Source organism: Gigantopelta aegis, chromosome 7 (assembly GCF_016097555.1).
Source record: "Gigantopelta aegis isolate Gae_Host chromosome 7, Gae_host_genome, whole genome shotgun sequence".
Taxonomy (NCBI): domain Eukaryota; kingdom Metazoa; phylum Mollusca; class Gastropoda; order Neomphalida; family Peltospiridae; genus Gigantopelta; species Gigantopelta aegis.
The window spans coordinates 11653842-11674533 of NC_054705.1; positions in this window are offsets into that span (position 1 = coordinate 11653842).

Below are 20692 nucleotides of genomic sequence, written 5' to 3' on the forward strand. Positions count from 1 at the left end.
CGTGGCGAAATATGAGATGTACCAATAAATATAAACACTTACTGTATAAAGAAAACTTCCCGAGTTACGTTTTAAGTATAAATAGACAGTTTATCCAAATAGTAATCCTGCATTAATCCAATTTTCAGTTACAAACAAAATTTCGAATATTCCCGCCAGCCGTTATAAGCACATTAAAAATGTGATTGAAAACTGTTGGCGGAATAGGATTATTTTTACAATATTCGTCTCAGGTTCACGAGTTTCTTCCACAATATACGATATTCAATGGAATATCATGTTTAATAACAATAATAATATAAAATAAATAATAATAAATAAACTAATTAATTAATATTTTTTTTAAAATCAATTAAAGGGACACGCCCTAGTTAGGTACCGCAGACCAAAAACAATTTAAAAACATTTTTTTTCTTAATGGTCATAGTTTCATTAAAACTGTTGCTCTTATTGAAAAAACATGACTATATTATCCAAATGAAGCAAAATACGGTCGTAGTAGCCTTGTACTTCTATGAACAAATATGGCCGACATGTCGATCTTAATTGTCGGTTACGTCCACCTTTGTAAACCAAAAAATAACAGAGAAATTTCTGTTGTAAGCTTATAGATGTTACAAGCAGTTATTAATGTTACATCTCTGAAAATTTCAAGTGAAAACATAAAGGGTTACTATTATTTCTGATAACATATATATTCTTGGGGTAGGTTCGAAACCGTCCAAAATGACAAGACACACACAAAAATCTTGGAATAGTAATTTAATAATATAATAATTTATGCAGATGTTACATCAGAATAAAAATTTCAGTTCATATTTATTCATGCTTATACAATAATGTACATCCAGACCAATAATAAAAAGGAAAACATAAAGGTTTAGATCGCAGATGGAAAGTGGATGCAAATGTTACATAAAAAATAAGCTTCGTTTCAAAATATGAAGAAAAAAAAAGAAGATATATATTTACCTAGACTCATAATAATATTGAATACTTGAAGATTTCAATAAAAGATGCAATAGAACTTATCATCTGTACCGGTCTTTTAACTCAAACCAGTAAAAACGTATCGCACGATGAATGCCAATGCTTGGCCAGTATGTTTAATCAATTTCTTACGTAAATATTTACATACTCTACACCTTCAATGTCATTATTAGAAACAAAACAATGTAAGTAGCCATATTTCACATTTGAAAGGAATGTCCAAACACTGACAAAATATCAGAAAGGTAAATTTCTATCTAGGAAAAATATCCCCAAAACATATTTTAGCAGCTAAAACACTGAAGGGATGAAACAGCAGTCACACGTGTGCTAAATAATTTACTAAATGCAGCTATGATTATTTTGGTTCAATAAAGTGCTGTATAAAGACAAATTCAAACAATGAATTATTATAAATATAACTATATACCACTTTGAATTATAATAAAACATTTATGGCTAGATCTACCAAATTTAGCATCCATGAAAGAGTATTAGTCTAAATTTGTCGATGAATTGTTGTCACCCACTTTATTTCTGTTCCAGGTTCTGTCACAGTTGGAAACAGAAAACATAACAGCATCAAGCTTGAAGTATAATTGAATCTACTGAAAGTTGTCTCATAACCATAGTGTAGTCTCCCACTTCGTTTCCATTTCAGGTTTCTCCATGATAGACGCAGACTACAATTTTCCTGGAATAAAGACAAAATACCCATTATGACCATGACTATTTATCTTTTTGTTTCAAATATTGTAATTAGTTTGACATAATATTTGTAAATAGAAATATTCATTACATCAGATGAAACACACCTTCAAATGTTTTTTCTGTATGTAGTTATTTTCACCTGTTCAAAAGGCTACCAATAGTGCCACCTCACATATGCCAATTTTAAGCAGAAACTTAATGTTCAGCAGAGTTATTCAATAAAAAAAATATGATTACCAGCATTAATAGAATTAAATCGTGAGACATTATCTTTTTTCTTATTTATAAATAGACTGAGACTTCAATTGAGGATTTTATTGGAATGTGTACAACTATATTGCACATAAAGAAAGAAGCGTTTTATTTAACGACGCACTCAACACATTTTATTTACGGTTATATGGCGTCAGACATATGGTTAAGGACCACACAGATTTTTTTAGAGGAAACCCGCTGTCACCACATAGGCTACTCTTTTACAACAGGCAGCAAGGGATCTTTTATTTGCGCTTCAAACAGGCAGGATAGCACACACCATGGCCTTTGTTGAACCAGTCGGTGCAAGTGGTTTACACCTACCCATTGAGCCTTGCGGAGCACTCACTCAGGGTTTGGCGTCAGTATCTGGATCAAAAATCCCATGCCTCGACTGGGATCCGAACCCAGTACCTACCAGCCTGTAGACCGATAGCCTAACCACTACGCCACCAAGGCCGGTATATTGCACATAAATGTAGAGGTGCATATCTTAGATACGGTAACTGTGAGAGTAACATACACTGTCATAATTTAATATTAAGTATATCTCTTAGATCAGAACGTGTCATTGTGGGATCATCTGTTAGTCCTTAGCTGATGTGTAAGTATTCTCAACTGTAATATTAATTAGAAAAAAAAGTTTATTATTAGTATTACAGAGAACATTTTGTTTTTAAAATTTTGATTAGTGGCAGTGCTATCAATTTAGGAATTGATTAGCAACTACTATTTAATGTTTTAGCATTGTATAGCTATATTTGAAACTTGCAGAGTGGATCGCAATGCTATACAAATGTTCTCTGTATTAAATATACTAATCTCATCTACTTTACAGTTTAGTATCTTTTACAAATAATTATTTTTTTACCATTTTTAACAGTAATATTCATTGATGAAGTGATGAAAAAGTATAATTATACTTAGAATTTAATGTTACTTGGTTACCAAAAAACTGAAAGTTGTGTCATGATGTGAGAAGTTATGGTACCTGAAACATTTTCTTTAAAAAATGTATTTACAAATATAACAAACTTAAAGTACAAAATCTCTGTATTATACTTAATAATTTATTTCCATTGCATTAATACTATTCTTTTGTATAAAACTGAACCAGTCTTATGCTAAAATCATTCAAATGATTTTCATGTCTCTATTTCAATAGTTATGTATTATCAAAATGTTTTTTAAAATCAACATCAGCTATCAGAAACTGCTGAGTCATCATGATAAGCAAAACATTATTTTAAGTTATTTTGAATTCAATATGCATTGTCTTCTAAAAATAACGCTTCAGTATATATATATTCTACCCAAAAAGTTAATAATGGGTGGATAAATAATGACAAGGCATCAAAATGTGCCCCTGCTTTTGCTGGTCAGTGGGTCAGAGTTACCTCCCTTGAAATATTTTCGATGTCAAATTAAAGTAAATTGTTGGGGTTTTAAAATTACAAAAAAAAAATGTTTATGCTGTTTTATTATATTACTATAGATATTTATCAATATCTCAGTGAAATCGCCCTTTTTGGGGCAAAATAAAAAGTATTCAAAGTTTCACTTGCCTCCAAAAAAAAGTCTTTTTGTAGTCGTTCAAGTTCGGAAACAGGATATACATCAATCGGAAGATGTGTACTTGTCATAACAACCAAAGAAACATGCAAAATCGTCATCAAAACAAGCGTATTCTGACCTCGAACATCACCACCAGTTGTGAACCAAACTCGTAGCATTTCGGAATATGGGCGCCGTTGTTTTTTGCTATTAAACCCATTTTTCACAAATAAAATTGCACTTTACTTACATTTTATTATTTAGAATATACATTTCCATTCACCTGAAGTGTCTTTTGATAATCCTGGTGTTTGTAATACCACAAAATGCATTTTTTGTATTTCTTGAAAACGCACGCGCGTCTGAGAAAATGCAATAGAGTGAATGGGAACACTGCCCAGGACTTACTCCGCGTATGCAGTCGCTGACGTTACTAATTACTAATTAGCTGGCCAAATGCGAGTAAAAAAAAAATCACAAGGACTAGTTAAATAAATAAATAACAAATAAATTATTTATTTAATAATAATAATAAGAAGAAATTAATTAATTTAATTATTAACAAAATAAAAACGTGCTTTTTTCATTTATAAATGTTTCACACACACACACACACACACACACACACACACACACACACACAAACAACACTTTTCCCAGAACTTGCTATAAAAGATTAATATTACGAAAGATTAATGAAACTATTATAATCAAAGATTTTTTTAGGTTGTAGGGTTTGGGTTGTGCAGGTTAATTAAAAAACATTTATAATAAACATTTTTTTAATTGAATAAAAACCTTAAAACAAAATATATAAAATGAAATGTGTCTCTTTTAGGCTTACCCTAAAGGTGAACAATATCTGTGAAAACAAAATGTCCAACTACATTGTCTACAGACAACATGGAAAGACTTCTGAACGTTCCAACTTCCAGCAAGAGTTCCTTATTTTTCCCCATAACAATGTCGGTCTGTAATAAACTTAGAATATCAATATCTTGTAATATCATGATTCAGATTCATGACTATGAGTAGAATTATGGATAGAAATTATAATGATCTAATCACCTACCCATTTGTAAAATGTAGGATGGAGTGACTGAAAGGGATAGTCAAATGCCTACCGACTCCTACGTGCTGTCCGGTGTATCGGCGCACCTGTTCCAAAACACTTTTACTTTTTCTTTTTCTTTTACGTCAAACTAAACTGAAATTATTCACCAAAAAAACCCATCTTCATAGAGGGATGGGACGGACTAAAAGTCGTTTTTGTTTATTTCTTAAATTACCGATATCGGATCCACTTGACTCGTAGAATTCAAGAGAACACTACACGATAACGTCAACCTAAAATTTCAATGAACTTGATTGGCTGTAGATTCTATTTTGTTACCGTAAATTTTAATAAAGAACGAATGGTAAGAGGAGGCGAAATGCGGACTTGGTCAATGGATACAATTTTCTTTTAATTTACAGCATTTTAAACATTTATTTTGTTACAAAATATAAATAATTAAACAAGTAAATCTCTAAAATTATCTTTTATCATCTTCTGAAGCAATAAACCGAGTAAAACAGTAATTATATGAATTAGGTTAAAGTTCTTTTCCGAACCCAAGTTTTTGTCTCTTGTGCCATTCAAACCGCATTGATCCAAATGTTGCTATTTTAAACACAATTGAAATTAAATAAAAATGGGTTTATCATTATATAAAACAAATATTTATTTATAATAGATCATCCCTGCGGTGACCTTATTATGTTGTCCGCAATTAAACTACTGCGGTTTATGTAGTCGTTCAATTGCGGACGAGTTTATTCTGTTAATTTTATCCAACAATTATTATTGTTAATACGATTGTTTTTGGTTTTTTAAAATAAAGTATATGTATCATATTATAAAAGATTCTTAAAATATACAAATGTATTATCTCATTCTGAAACGTTATACTAGAAATTTGGTAGATATCCAGTGAAAACGTTTGAAGAAATAAATTATATCACGTGACCGATACCATTGTGCACGTGACGTGAGATACTATTTTTGTGAATGTTTTTTTGTTTTTGTTTTTAAAGTGACACCGGGATAAAAACTGAAACATGGATTTTCAAGAACTATCTGTAGTCTCATTATCAATTTGCAGACAATAAAATGAAATGTTTAATGTACGAAAATGGAATGTAGTGGCAGTATGGTCGAGATTGTCCGCATTTTGCCGATGTCCGCAATTACCCGAATCTCCCCTATCATTTTTACGAAACGAGTGAACTTCCCAAACGTATCTGACGGAACGAAAGTGAGCTCAGATACCTTTGGGAAGTTCAAGAGTTTCGTAAAAATGATATCTAGCGAAAACGAGTGTGGTATTTTATTTATTACCCTCCTTTCAATCAACCAAATTAAAAAAAATCAATCGATCAGATCAATTTTGCATTTCAAGACCGGATGTCGATTTGCATAATTAGCCTGTGCACGACTACGTGCCGCCGCATTGAGAAATAGTTCGTTGTACTTCCGCTACTTCTCAGTGACGTTTTCAGGGGAGTGGTGCAGACGTACTTCCCCTTAAATTTCCATCGGGTTTCTTTTTTTTAATTTAAAGAAAGCTGTAAGGTACATGCATAAATATATGTTTATTTTCATATTGGGTGAAAAATGGGTAAAACTAATGCATAATTCCATATTTTAGCAAAACACCCCCAAGAAAAAAATGTTCCCGTTACGCCACTGGTTATGCTAATAATGATGAATTCACAAATCACAACTGACAATAACAATTTGTTGACCAAAAATCCAACCAATAAGAGAATAACAAGTGTGTTTGCAGTTAAACAATTAAGTTATAACTTTAAGGTCGACGACAGTGACATTTCGCGCCCTTGTGGCTTTATACACAATAAATATATAACCGTAATTTCACTTGAAATCCATATTTCGTAAAAGGTACAATTTTTTAATTACAGAATTTCCTTCAAACACATCCAGGTGCATCAGTAATGTTCCAAAAAATAATAATAATAATAATCAATAGGAATTTTGCATTGGATTTTCCCCAGCATTCTTAAAACGGAAACGTCATGCACCCAATTTATGGTTATTGTAAGGAGGTGCAAAGTGACATTATTACAATGCTTCGCCACATTAAAATAAAAACTGGTCTACTGACCTTGACCCCTGTTAAATTTCTACAACAAGCAGACAGCTATGTTTACAGGTCGATAGTTTTAAAATATTAAGTTTAAGTTTTAAAAGATAAAAAGTACCTTTTGTCAAATATATCATATGAAAAAATTAACGTTGGATATATTTCATTTATTGTGTACGAAGCCAAAACAAGGGTCCAAAAAGTTACTGTCGTCGACCTTAATAATGATGAATTCACAAATCACAACTGACAATAACAATTTGTTGACTAAAAATCCACATAATAAATAAAATAAATATGTTTAATTATTGTTGTTCATTATTTTTTTTTTTTTTTTTATTTAAAAATATTTCTCGTGCGGTCCAGTTTACATCACTTTTTAATGAATGACATTGCTGAATCGGTGAATGACATTTTGTAATAAAAGTTGTGGGATGTTACTGACCGTGACATTAATTATGAATGAAAAAAATAGTCCCGTTATATGCTAATAAGGTCGCTGTCCAACCAATCGAAATTGACTGCTCTCTGTTGACAAATCAAAATACAGTTTGTAATACGCACCTGGTGGTGCGTACGAAATTTGTACGACACCGCTATATCTTCACCAGGAAGGTAATAAACAGAGGATATTACAGGAGTGTCCATTTTGTGAGACAGTCCTGACTGACTCCCAGGCTATGGTGAGACTTTATTGATAAAGAAAATAAACTATGCTAGAGCACTCTGCTTTTTAACCAATACTCACAATACAAGGGGAACTCCCTTCAAATTAGATAGCTAGGCTAGTATAAACACCTCCCCCCCCCCTCCTTGTATTTCATTATAAATCCAAGGAGAGGGGGGGGGGGGGGAGGGGTGGCCCCGAAAGGACGTTGGAAAACAATAGATTAGGGACATAGGACAGTAGGAACAACCTTAACATCAAAATAGGATTCACACACAGATAGCATGCACATCACATCAGTACACAGGATGCACTGACTAATGATAACAATGCATCCGCATCCATTTAATGGCCCAGCACGTACTCTAATAAGGAGCTGGGCAAACGAATACCAGTTCCGAGTACACATCTGCACTGCACCCAGGGGAAGCTGGACAAAAGAATACCAGCCTACCCTACCCAACCCCAAATACTTGCTGCTGGTAATGTACTTGGTTACACAGGAGAGGATCAAAACAACGGCTACAGGAACAACAACGTCGGGAACCCCCGGAACAACTGCCTTGCCTACCGGTGTCTACACAATTGCACGACCTGAAGCGGTCAGGTCCTTATCAGGACCCTTCGGGCAACCTACGGAGACAATCAGCATCATAAAGGTCAATAACTAACGAGCTACTCTCGATTCACTAATATCAAAACCTATGCTAGCTCAGCCATTTACCTTTCGACTGATCGGTCAAAATTGCGCCAAAATTCCTCAATCAAAAACTGCGCACCACTTTCTCTTTGGCATTAACGGCTCCATTCAAAATTCCATAGCACCAGCACCACCCCCACCCGCCTGCTACCGATTCGATCGGGCTGCTGGTGCTCCCTTGCACCTGCCAGTGCAGGCGGTCCCTCCTCCCCCCCTTTCCTGTCATGGACGGAAGAGCCGGCTCCTGTGCCCACGACAGGCGTGCGCTACAACAGCTTGTTCTGAACGTGCACGTAAAACCCTATGACCTGACCTGAGTGTCCATGACAGACGATGTTTACGACACGAGTGCCTAAATTGTCATAATTTAGGCACGAGTGTCGTAAACATCGTCTGTCATGGACACGAATGTAATATTCTGTTTATTACCGTGGAATTGTACTGCTAAATGAACATTCCAGTCATTGTTTACAAAATAACATTTCCTTAACGGCGGAGTAATGTTTGTTCATTACTGTCTTGAAAAACCAAATCACAACCCGTTCTAAAGTGACGTCATATTTATACGGTCATAAGTAAAGAGTACACATGTATCAACAGCTGTAAATTGTAAAACATGTTTATACCAAAAAGCAAACATATACACAGTAATTGAATTAATTAGTAACGAGTTAAATGTATTAAGTAATAACCAGGAAACAGTAAATATTGTGGTTCACCTCATTTGCAACAAACCAGTCAAGCTTACTGTGGGTCAAGTGACGGAATCACAACACTGCTAGCTGCCGTGGATTTTGATTGCGGATAAACGTTAATATTGAAAGTACCCCCGTATATAGCACCTGAAAAAAGTGAATGCACACATTCGGAATTGGAAGTGTTCACAGCTAGAGTGTGCGACTGTGAAACGGGCTGTGAAGAGGACACACCATTATCAATCGCACGTGTCGATACGATTTCATGGGACGGCGCGACTGGTTAGTTGCAAATGAGGTGACTGAGTGCCCTGTGTTTCAGTTTGCACATTAAAGACATTAAATGTTCCCAGGGGTTGGATAATGGTAAGCACCCTACCAACAAGTCTTCCGTCAATTTCGACGAGATCATTTACTCGAATATTTGTAGCCATGTTTGCGTTCTACACAATTTTGTCGTCTGCTAATATAGTATTGATTTTTATCAGTCGTGAATGTTATATTCATAATTAAGTCTTTGATGTGTCACAACTACATCATAATGTAATACAAGTTATGATTAATAATCAATTAATGTTTTATTAAATCAATTAAAAACACGTATTTATCAGTACGGCATGTCATAAACAGCTCGTGACAAGCTTCCACTCGTAGTGAAAATGTATGAATGAAGAACGTAGTATCTGTGGAATGTCGTGTCAGCCAATCAGAAATAAATGTACTCTTACAACAGCCAATCGTTAAACGACAATGCATACGAGGGAAATCGTACGATAAATATGACCCTCGTTATGCTGTACCTCGTAGGTAATAAAACATGATATTGCCCGAAATGTGGTCAATAATTGTTTCATTACATAATGTCATCCATAAGACTTGTACATTCCTGTTTTGTTTATCAGAATCTAAATACGCCAACGCTTATAATTTCTCGCATTGCGTTAAAACTGATGACGTCACATAATCCTATGACGTTGTATGACACGCAGAGGAATGCGGAAATAAACAGTTGAAACATTACCAAGACAAAATATCAAATTCAAGACATTATAACCAGCAAGATCATATTAATAGCAAAATAAAAAACAAAATGTGATAAATCTGAACATACATTTATACTGAACAGTTACCTACAAATGCATTTTTTATTTGTAACATAAAATCCTGAGAGTGCCGATTCCAACTGCATTTTGATGTACCATGTACGTTTCTAAATCTGCGTGATATTCCATACACAATTTTGACGATTACTGACCTTGTTTTTGTCGTATTTGCGGAATTAAAACTCGGTATGACTAAGTATGTTATCTTTTTGCTGAAAGACAGCAAAGCGTTTTGTCACAAGTTTGTGCTTGTTTACATTAGAATTAGCAGTTGACATTGCATTACGTTACCTACTTATTTATTGGATAGAATTTTGTCTCATCTTTATTTTCATTGGTCAGGGCAATATCACTTTTGATGGACCGGTGAGACCGTCTCAGGGCAATATCACTATTTACGGACGGTCATGTGACTGGTTTTTGACCAATAAAAATACAGATATATTTTCATTATGTAATAATATAATATATATATACCTTTTCAGCGTTAGATGGTTTGATGAACGTGCAGCTAAACATATATGGAATCAACTTGTCTTAAATTTCATTATTATGTACAACGAACATGATTAGGATAGTTGGGATGGGAAACAACCCCACTGGTTCCGAGGAGATGGTTCATGAATTACGACCCAAGCATATCAGGTGTGCACTACCGACTCGTATTATTAAAACATTTTTTAAAAATAACTCGTGAAACGTAGGCCTACAATTACTTCAATTAATAGTATTGGTTGGGACATTGGCATTTTTAATTCAACCATTACGCAACCAGTCTCCCTCCCTCAACATTTTGCAACATGTCATTTGACCTACCGCTACAAGTTACGAACGGTTCTGACAGCGTTACGTCATTCATATAGAACGGCCCCAATGTTGTTAATAAAAAAAGCAACAAAAAAAAAACCCCAAACAAACAAACTCTGACAAAATCTGTCATTACTAAGGATTTTATTCCAAACGTGGGATGCCATAATAAAGATAATAAAAACAACAACAACAACAACCATAATTTAAGACACCATCATCAATTATGCGTAAAACCAGCGTGTGCGTGCAGAATTCTAAGAGTAAAAATAATCTGACCCCGATAGCTCTGATTGGCCAATATGCCACAGAGTACTGCACATCAAATTATGTTCCAGTCACATGGTCTGTGACTTTCTAACAAACGAAACTAAAATTAAATAGTCGGCAATGATCATTGATTACTGTTACTATAGTGTGTACATATTGTATATAAATAACATAGCCTATGCACATTCATTAACCTCTGGCTGAAATACAAATATTTAAATGAAGTTTTATTTGATTTTTTTTTAAAGATACCTAGGCTGATTCCTACATACCTACTATCATTACTTTTCCTTACTTGTATTATTCAGTCTAAATTTCATTTCTTTTTTCTTTCTTTTTTTAACGAAAGTATAAAATTACACGATTGCCATTTTTGGGACCTCACGTAAGCTTTGTAGGCTAACAATTATGAACTAATCGAGACAATTTTACCGACTTCGCTGATTTCCGTAACGAGTTCATTTGTGTAGGCTACAGAAGCCACTATTTAATTAAATCCCTTTTCTCTTTTTGTTATAACTATATGAACAGTATAAGTGAGTTATCCTTATCAGACGTTGTGATCTATTACCTTACAAAAGTGGACGGTTTCTAATTAATAATAAATTAAATAGGCAAACACGTTTTGATCGGATTGGTACTCTTCGAAGATGTCTATTAAACCTGTGTTTTCCTATTTGTATAGCAAAGATAAGTACCAGTCATATATTAAAAAATGCATGGATGCTACCGTTCTCGTAACATTTTGTTTTCTGGTATTGTTAAACGGATCTTTCTATCAGCTATATAAGGTAAATGGTGGCAATCAATATACCTTTTCCTGTCATGGACGGAGGAGCCGGCCAAGGCCGGCTCTTGTGCCCACGACAGGCGTGCGCTACAAGAGCTTGTTCTGATTGTGCACGTAAAACCCTATGACCTGACCTGACCTAATCAATATACAAAATTATTTTACGTGCGCTGTTTGTTAAGTGTAACGTACGTTATTTTTCACTCGCCAGATTGAAATTACGTGCGCTGTACAAGCGCTATCGCACCCACGCACCTTAAAAGGCAAGGTCTGCCCGTATCAGATATATAAACATGAATATATATACAATATATGTAAAAATTAATATATGATCCTGGGTTAATTCATTATCTACCACCTGGGGGTTGTTTTTGCAAAAATTATAAACTTCAAATTTCAATTTTATCAGGGTAGATTTTCCATTTTATCATTTTATATGTAATGTTAATTTCAGCTAAATAAATGCCTTCTTATGCAGACACTGAAAATTAAATATGAATATGATGGATTAATCCATTATCTAAATGATCAGGGTATATTTACAATTTGTTATTTGTAATTTTCATTTTTTATTTTTGTAAAAGTGGGGCGGGACGTAGCCCAGTAGATTAAGCATTCGCTTGCTGTGAGGTCGGTCTGGGATCAATCCCCGTTGGTGGACCCATTGGGCTATTTCTTGTTCCAGCCAGTGCTAGACAACTGGTGTAACAAAGGCCGTGATATGTACTGTCTTGTCTGATGGTGCATATAAAAGATCCCTTCCTGCTAATGGAAAAAGAGTAGCCCATCAGGTTTCCTTTCTCTATATCTGTGTGGTCCTTCACCATATGTCTGACGCCATATAGCCAGAAATAAAAATGTGTTGAGTGCATCGTTAAATAAAACATTTCCTTCCTTTTTTTCATTTTTGTAAAAATATACCGGGTATGTGAATAAACTTACTGTATGTTTCCTATCCATGCTAGGAATAGTTATAGGAAAATGAGACATTTAAGAATTTAATAGCCTGGATTTTAGAGTACCTTAACCACCGACGGTACAAGATCATCCACTGAGGGTACTTTTTCCTTAATATGGTATATTAATTTATGTATTTGTTAGCTATTGTATATTTCAGCTAAGTAAACACCTTATGTAGACACTAATAATTAAATATATATATCCATTATGTAACTGATAAGGGTAGATTTTCAAATTATAAGAAATTATTATTTTTTGTCTTCTATTTTTATTATTATTATTTTTTTAATATTTGTGAATAACCGTGCTTTATGTTTACTATCTGTGCTAGGGATAGTTCTAGGAAAATGAGACACTTAAGATTTCAATCGGGTGAATTTTACGGTACCTAAGTACCGAGGGTACAAGATCATCTACCAAGGGTACTTTTCCCAAAATATGGTATATTAATTTACTTATTTGTTAGCTAATATATATTTCAGCTAAGTAAACACCTTCTTATATAAACACTAACAATTAAATATGTATATGATAGATTAATCCATTATCTAAATGATCAAGGTAGATTTCCAAATTATAAGAAATTATTATTATTATTATTTTTTTTAATATATGTAAATAACCTTACTGTATGTATACTATCAGTGCTAGGGATAGTTCTAGGAAATAGAGACACTTAATATTTCAATAGGGTGGATTTTATAGTACCTAACTACCGAGGGTACATTATCATCCACCGAGGGTACTTTTTCCTTAATATGGTATATTAATTTATGTTTTTGTTAGCTACTGATTTATCGTTCCAGCCAGTGCACCACGACTGGCATATCAAAGGCCGTGATATGTACTACCCTGTCTGTGGGATGGTACATATAAAAGATCCCTTGCTGCTCTATATATCTGTGTGGTCCTTAACCATATGTCTGAAGCCATATAACCGTAAATAAAATGTGTTGTGTGCGTTGTTAAATAAAACATTTCCTTCCTTCCTTTTGTAAAAATATACCGGGTATGTGCTGGGCACAATATTTCACGAGAACCGTTGTTCTGTTCGCGTGTCGGTTACGCAACTTTAAAATCACGAGAACCGCCAATCGGTTATGTGGTGAACAGTTACATTCTAAAATGAAACGTACCACATGTCAGGAATGAAAGTGAAAATCAGTTTATATTTTTAAATACATTTAAACCACCAATGTAGCACAGAACCATAATTCAAGTGTTTTAGGCCTAACTCATCGGTTAAGAGAACTACATTCACGTAACCTAATAATCGGTTACCTAAGTTAAATTTACGTGAACTGACTTCCGGTTACCTAAGATTTTGAAATATTGTCCCCTGTATGTGAATAACCTTACTGTATGTTTCCTATCCATGCTAAGAATAGTTGTAGGAAAATGAGACACTTAAGAATTTAATAGGCTGGATTTTAGAGTACCTTAATCACCAACGGTACAAGATCATCCACTGAGAGTACTTTTTCCTTAATATGGTATATTAATTTATGTATTTGTTAGCTGTTGTATATTTCAGCAAAGTAAACACCTTATGTAGACACTAATAATTAAATATGTATATCCATTATCTAACTAATAAGGGTAGATTTTTCAAATTATAAGAAATTTGTTAGCTAATATATATTTTAGCTAAGTAAACACCTTCTTATATAAACACTAACAATTAAATATGTATATGATGGATTACTCCATTATCTAAATGATCAGGGTAGATTCCAAATTATAAGAAATTATTATTATTATTTTTTTATTATTATTATTATTATTATTATATATATTTTTTTTAAAATATATGTGAATAAACCTTACTGTATGTTTACTATCAGTGCTATGGATAGTTCTAGGAAAATGAGACACTTAAGATTTCAATAGGGTGGATTTTATAGTACCCAACTACTGAGGGTACATTATCATCCACCGAGGGTACTTTTTCCTTAATATGGTATATTAATTTATGTTTTTGTTAGCTACTGATTTATCGTTCCAGCCAGTGCACCACGACTGGCATATCAAAGGCCGTGATATGTACTACCCTGTCTGTGGGATGGTACATATAAAAGATCCCTTGCTGCTCTATATATCTGTGTTGTCCTTAACCATATGTCTGAAGCCATATAACCGTAAATAAAATGTGTTGTGTGCGTTGATAAATAAAACATTTCCTTCCTTCCTTTATTTTTGTAAAAATATACGAGGTATGTGAATAACCTTACTGTATGTTTCCTATCCATGCTAGGAATAGTTGTAGGAAAATGAGACACTTAAGAATTTAATAGGCTGGATTTTAGAGTACCTTAACCACCGACGGTACAAGATCATCCACTGAGGGTACTTTTTCCTTAATATGGTATATTAATTTATGTATTTGTTAGCTGTTGTATATTTCAGCAAAGTAAACACCTTATGTAGACACTAATAATTAAATATGTATATCCATTATCTAACTAATAAGGGTAGATTTTCAAATTATAAGAAATTTGTTAGCTAATATATATTTTAGCTAAGTAAACACCTTCTTATATAAACACTAACAATTAAATATGTATATGATGGATTACTCCATTATCTAAATGATCAGGGTAGATTCCAAATTATAAGAAATTATTATTTTTTTATTATTATTATTATTATTATTATTATTATTTTTTTTATTTTTTTTAAATATATGTGAATAAACCTTACTGTATGTTTACTATCAGTGCTAGGGATAGTTCTAGGAAAATGAGACATATTTTAATAGGGTGGATTTTATAGTACCGAACTACCAGGGGTACAAGATCATCCACTGAGGGTACTTTTCCCAAAATATGGTATATTAATTAATTTATTTGTTAGCTAATATATATTTAAGCTAAGTAAACACCATAGTTTGACACCCAATAGCCGATGTATTTTTCGTGCTGGGGTGTCGTCAAACATTCATTCATTCATTCAATAAGTATATGATGGATTAATCCATTATCTAAATGATCAGGGTAGATTTCCATATTATAAGAATTTTTTTATTATTATTATTATTATAATTAAAAAAAAAGAAAAAAAGGTGAATAGCCAAATGCCAATTTGGGTTCAAAGTGTGCACAATTTGGTGCATATCAATAATCTACCGGGTGCCACCCGGGCACCCTTAAAGAAAAATCCAAGATGGCAAACAAAATGGTGGCCAAATCGGGGAAATGGCTATAGCTTGCTTATAAATTGACAGATAAACAACAATTATTGCATCTACCCTATGGTTTTAGGAGCCAAGGAGGGCACTGGTGCTATCAAAATTCAGATTTAAATAAATGGGCCATGTAATCAGTGGTTGCAAAACAAGGCGTCGCGCGTCGCATGCGACGTTTACTATCCTCATTTCCGACGTCTATTTTCGCCACAGTTGCTCAGACTCCAGTTCATATTTGCTTGGTTCTTGTCTGAATGCATAGCTCGGCTTCTATGGGTTAATTTCTTCAGGAAAACTGAGTTTCCCACAAATTATCATACAGTGTCGATTACTGCTCATTGCCTTTGTTTTTAAAATATATTTTGTTTTTGATTCATGTGCACAGTAGACAGTGATTCCCATTGTGAAACGGAATTTACATTTGGAAACGGAATTACGATTTTCCGCGAAGTTAAAAAAATAATACTATTTTACTATTGCCACACGCTGTAAAACTAACAATTGAACCGTGCGCAGTACTATTGGCAAACGCTAGACTGGATTATGCGCTTCACGGTAAACCAAATGGTCACATTGGGAACCAATCAAATACTTCTCGAACGTTAGCGAAACATTTGCTGGCTGAACTTGGGGCTGGTTTACTGCTTAGTCTGTTGAAACTGCGCAGATGGGACAGTTTTTTTTTATCCAGGAGTAAATTTAGCCAGCAGTTTGTCGCTAACGCTTGTCTTGGAAGACAGATTTTTACGCTACACATTAAACCGAATGACCATTTCGGGAACCACCAGTCAAAATATGTTTGCAAATGTTTAGCAAAAAAATGCGGCTGGCTGAACGTTGCAATGTAACTTTATTTCCGCAGTGTCACGCGCACACTTCAATTTGCAGACGACGTTAGACTGTCAAAGAGATGATAAAATAATTGTTTACGTTTTGTGAACCCTAAGCCTAGTTGAATAAAGCAGTGCACTTAATTGTTGGACAATCATGCTTTATGTAGTTATTATCATTGTAGCCTTTGCTCCTGATGTGATTTTCGCTACTAATATGTAGGCTTACTTTGATTTAATGAGGAATAGCGACGCATGTCGACACCGGTCACTGAGTAAATTTTCAGACCCTTTAATTTGTCACAATTTATGTTAGTTCAATTGTTAATTACATATTGTAGTCTGAAACGGAAATGAAACGGAATTTACAAAAAACATGAAACGGAATATATATATATTTTATTTTTTTTAACGGAAAATCACTGAATCATACTTGTTCTATTCTTGGGCCAACAATTTTACCAACTATATACATTACAAGTGGACCACATTGCACACTTCTGTGCAGTGCTCTACAAAGCGAGTAAAATACTGGCCATGGTGATTAAAAACATTCCTTGGTGTCTAAAAAATAAAATCACATTTGCCAGTTGGCGACTGTCCAATAATTTTACTTTAATCTGTAAACAAGACTGGACATCGGAAAACAATGTGGACCAGTAGCAATTTATCTTCCATAAAATGTGTTTTCTATCGGTAGTTTGTTTGAAAAATAAAAGTTTGAGACATGTTAATCGGACTGAATAATGATTTTCCAATATTCAAGAGTAAACACGGTGACGTTAAGTTGGAAGTAATACATCGTTGTGATGTTATCTCCCTTAACTTGAATATCAAGCGTTTGGAAATAATTCGGCCCCAGTTCAGTTTTGGACCAAGTCGGTCCTGTCCCATTTAGAGCCAGGTTTTATTTATGTATTAAAATGACATTGTTGAGCCACTGTATGTCCCTACTTGTCTGTTTGAAAATAACGACGTCTCCAGTCGTGTATGTCGTTTTAATCACGTCGGAAGTCATGTTCACCAGTGCAGGATGAAAACATGTTTCTATATTCATGACTCGACTTTAGACGGCTTTAAAGACACAACTATTTACAAAACAGTATTTATGGATTTACAAGGTAGTATGTTACGAAAATAAATATTATTTAAACCAAAAGTAAGGTTGCTGATTGGTAACTACTAGTAACACGTTGAAGCCTGGTAGATATTATCACAATGCTTTTATTTAACTTTTAATGAGTACTGCAATTTAAATGCATATTTTAGCAGTGCCATTAAAATAGTAATTCGCTTAAATTTGTTTACTACAATTACTGGGTACAGAATTTGATAATGATAGTTAATAGTCGTTCACCATTTTAGTGGAACCGGACATAAACAGTAACTTGTAATTACTATTTAACAACCAGGAATCACCTCTTCACGAGTTCATTCGAATGCAGTCCTAATAACAATTACGGCATTAGTAATATGCCGTAAAATGGCAGATGAATCGTTTTTATTACAAGTATATATTAGCTGGCTACTAAATATAAGTGGCTGGCGACTAAAATATTATACTTTACTGGCCAGGGAAGAGTAAATTTGAACTTGCACTCCGGCCTGTAGAGCCCCCCCCCCCCCCCCCCCCCCCCCCCGTGCCCCCATTACTGAGTGTCTGTAGCTCTCGATAAACCCCCAGCTCCTACTCTGTCAGTTCCAACGCCTACTAGTACTTCGTTTTGCAACCGCTGGTAATATGGTGGTCCAAATTGAGAAAATGACAATAACTTCCTTATTATTCGGTACTAAAATATAATTCTTGCATCTAACCCATGGTTTTAGGGATCATGGAATATGATGAAAGTAGTTCAATTCTTCTATACAAGTTAATTTTAATTAATTCAAGATGCCAACCAATACAGGCAATGTACCTGAGGAGATGGAACTGTTAAAAATAAAGTGCCACTGTATATTTGTAAAATGATTAACACAGTCATTAAAAAAACCTTGTGGGTTTAAGATAATCAATTAATAATAATCAACTAATTTGACAGATGTAAAGAAGAAGTTTGTTTTGATTAACGACACCACTAGAGCACATTGATTAATTAATCATAGGCTACTGGATGTCAAACATTTGGTAATTCTGACTTGTAGTCATCAAAGGAAACCCGCTACATTTTTCTTAATGCAGCAAGGGATCTTTTATATGCACTTTTCCACAGACAGGAAAGCACATACCATGGACTTTGACCAGTTGTGGTGCACTGGTTGAAACGAGAAAGAACCCAATCAGTTGAATGGATTGACAGATGTAAAATGCATTGTAACATTATTTTACAGTGACCTTTTCTTGGCCAATAGAAGATCTCTGGTAGTGTTGTGCCTGGTGTAGTATGCATGATGTAATTTTGTTAATTTGCAATGTAATATTATTTTAGGTGGCCTAGTACTTGCTTTTTATTCCCAGTGTTAAATACCATTATTGTAAAAAAACAAAAACAAAAACAGACCAGCTACATTGTAAAACTGAATTCCATTGCAAACTGGCAAAACTCTATCATGCTCACTAAACAACACACACAGTACCTGAGAGAAAACAAAAAAAACAATAAAGGGTCACTTTAATATAGTGTTTCATTATTCATTTCAACTTATTTTCATGCTTATATCCAATTAACGTTCAAGCACGCTGTCCTGGGCAAACACCTCAGCTATCTGGGCTGTCTGTCTAGGACAGTGGGTTAGTTGTTAGTTGGTTAGTGGTTAGTGAGAGAGAAAAGGGTGTAGTGGCCTTACACCTATCCATTGAGCCCTTAAGAACTCGCTCTGGGTTGGAGCTGGTACCGGGCTGCAAACCCTGTACCTACCAGCCTGTAGTCTGATGGCTTAACCACTACGCCACCGAGGCCGGTTTTTCATTATTACATGTAGGTCATCCTCTTTAAACCAACAAGTCTTTTGTGTGACTGTTACTTTTAACAGTTCCATCTTCCTCAGTTCATTACTTATATTGGTGGCCATCTTGAATAAATTAAAATTAACAGGTATAGAAGAACTGAACTACTTTCATTGTGTTCATTGATCCCTAAAACCATGGGTTAAATGCAAGAATTACTTTTCTGTATCAAACAATAAGCAATTTATTGCCATTTTCTCCATTTGAACCACCATATTGGCAACCATCTTATATTCAGGTGACCCATTTATGAAATCTGAATTATGAAGGAAGGAAATGTTTTATTTAACAACACACTCAACACATTTTGTTTATGCTTATATGGCATCAAACATATGGTTAAGGACCACACAGATACTGAGACAAGAAACCCGCTGTCGCCACTTCATGGGCTACTCTTTTCAATTAACAGCAAGGGATCTTTTATGTGCACCATCCCACAGACAGAATAGTACATACCACGGCCTTTGTTACACCAGTTGTGGAGCACTGGCTGGAACGAGAAATAGCCCAATGGGTCCATCGACGGGGGTCGATCCTAGACCGACTGCGCATCAAGTGAACGCATTACCCGCCCTCATGAATTATGATGACACCAGTGTCTTTCCCGGCTCCTAAAACCATGGGGTAGATATAAAACTTGTTGTTCTTTGTTTTCTGATTTGGCCATCATCTTGGATTTTTCAAATTTCTCAAGGATGGCACCCAGTGGATTATCGATGTGAACTCCCAACAGTGTCAGAATCCATAGATAACAACTGTGTCAAATTTTGCACACCCAAGTGGTAATTCTTCGAGACTATCATAAAGACAATGACAATGACCTTTATTCTCATAAACTGTAGGCTTACAGTGTAGAGAAGAATGAAACACACACACACACACACACACATACACATATATATATATACATACATACATATATATATATATAGATGCTATGATAGGTACTATATAAAATTAGTGGGCAACGGGTGGAGTGGTGCCATATTTTTCAAAATGGCCACAAGAAAATTTTAAAATACATATCTTTGGACATAAATCTAAATCTAAATCTAATCGACATGTTCTGTTGTTTTAAATGAT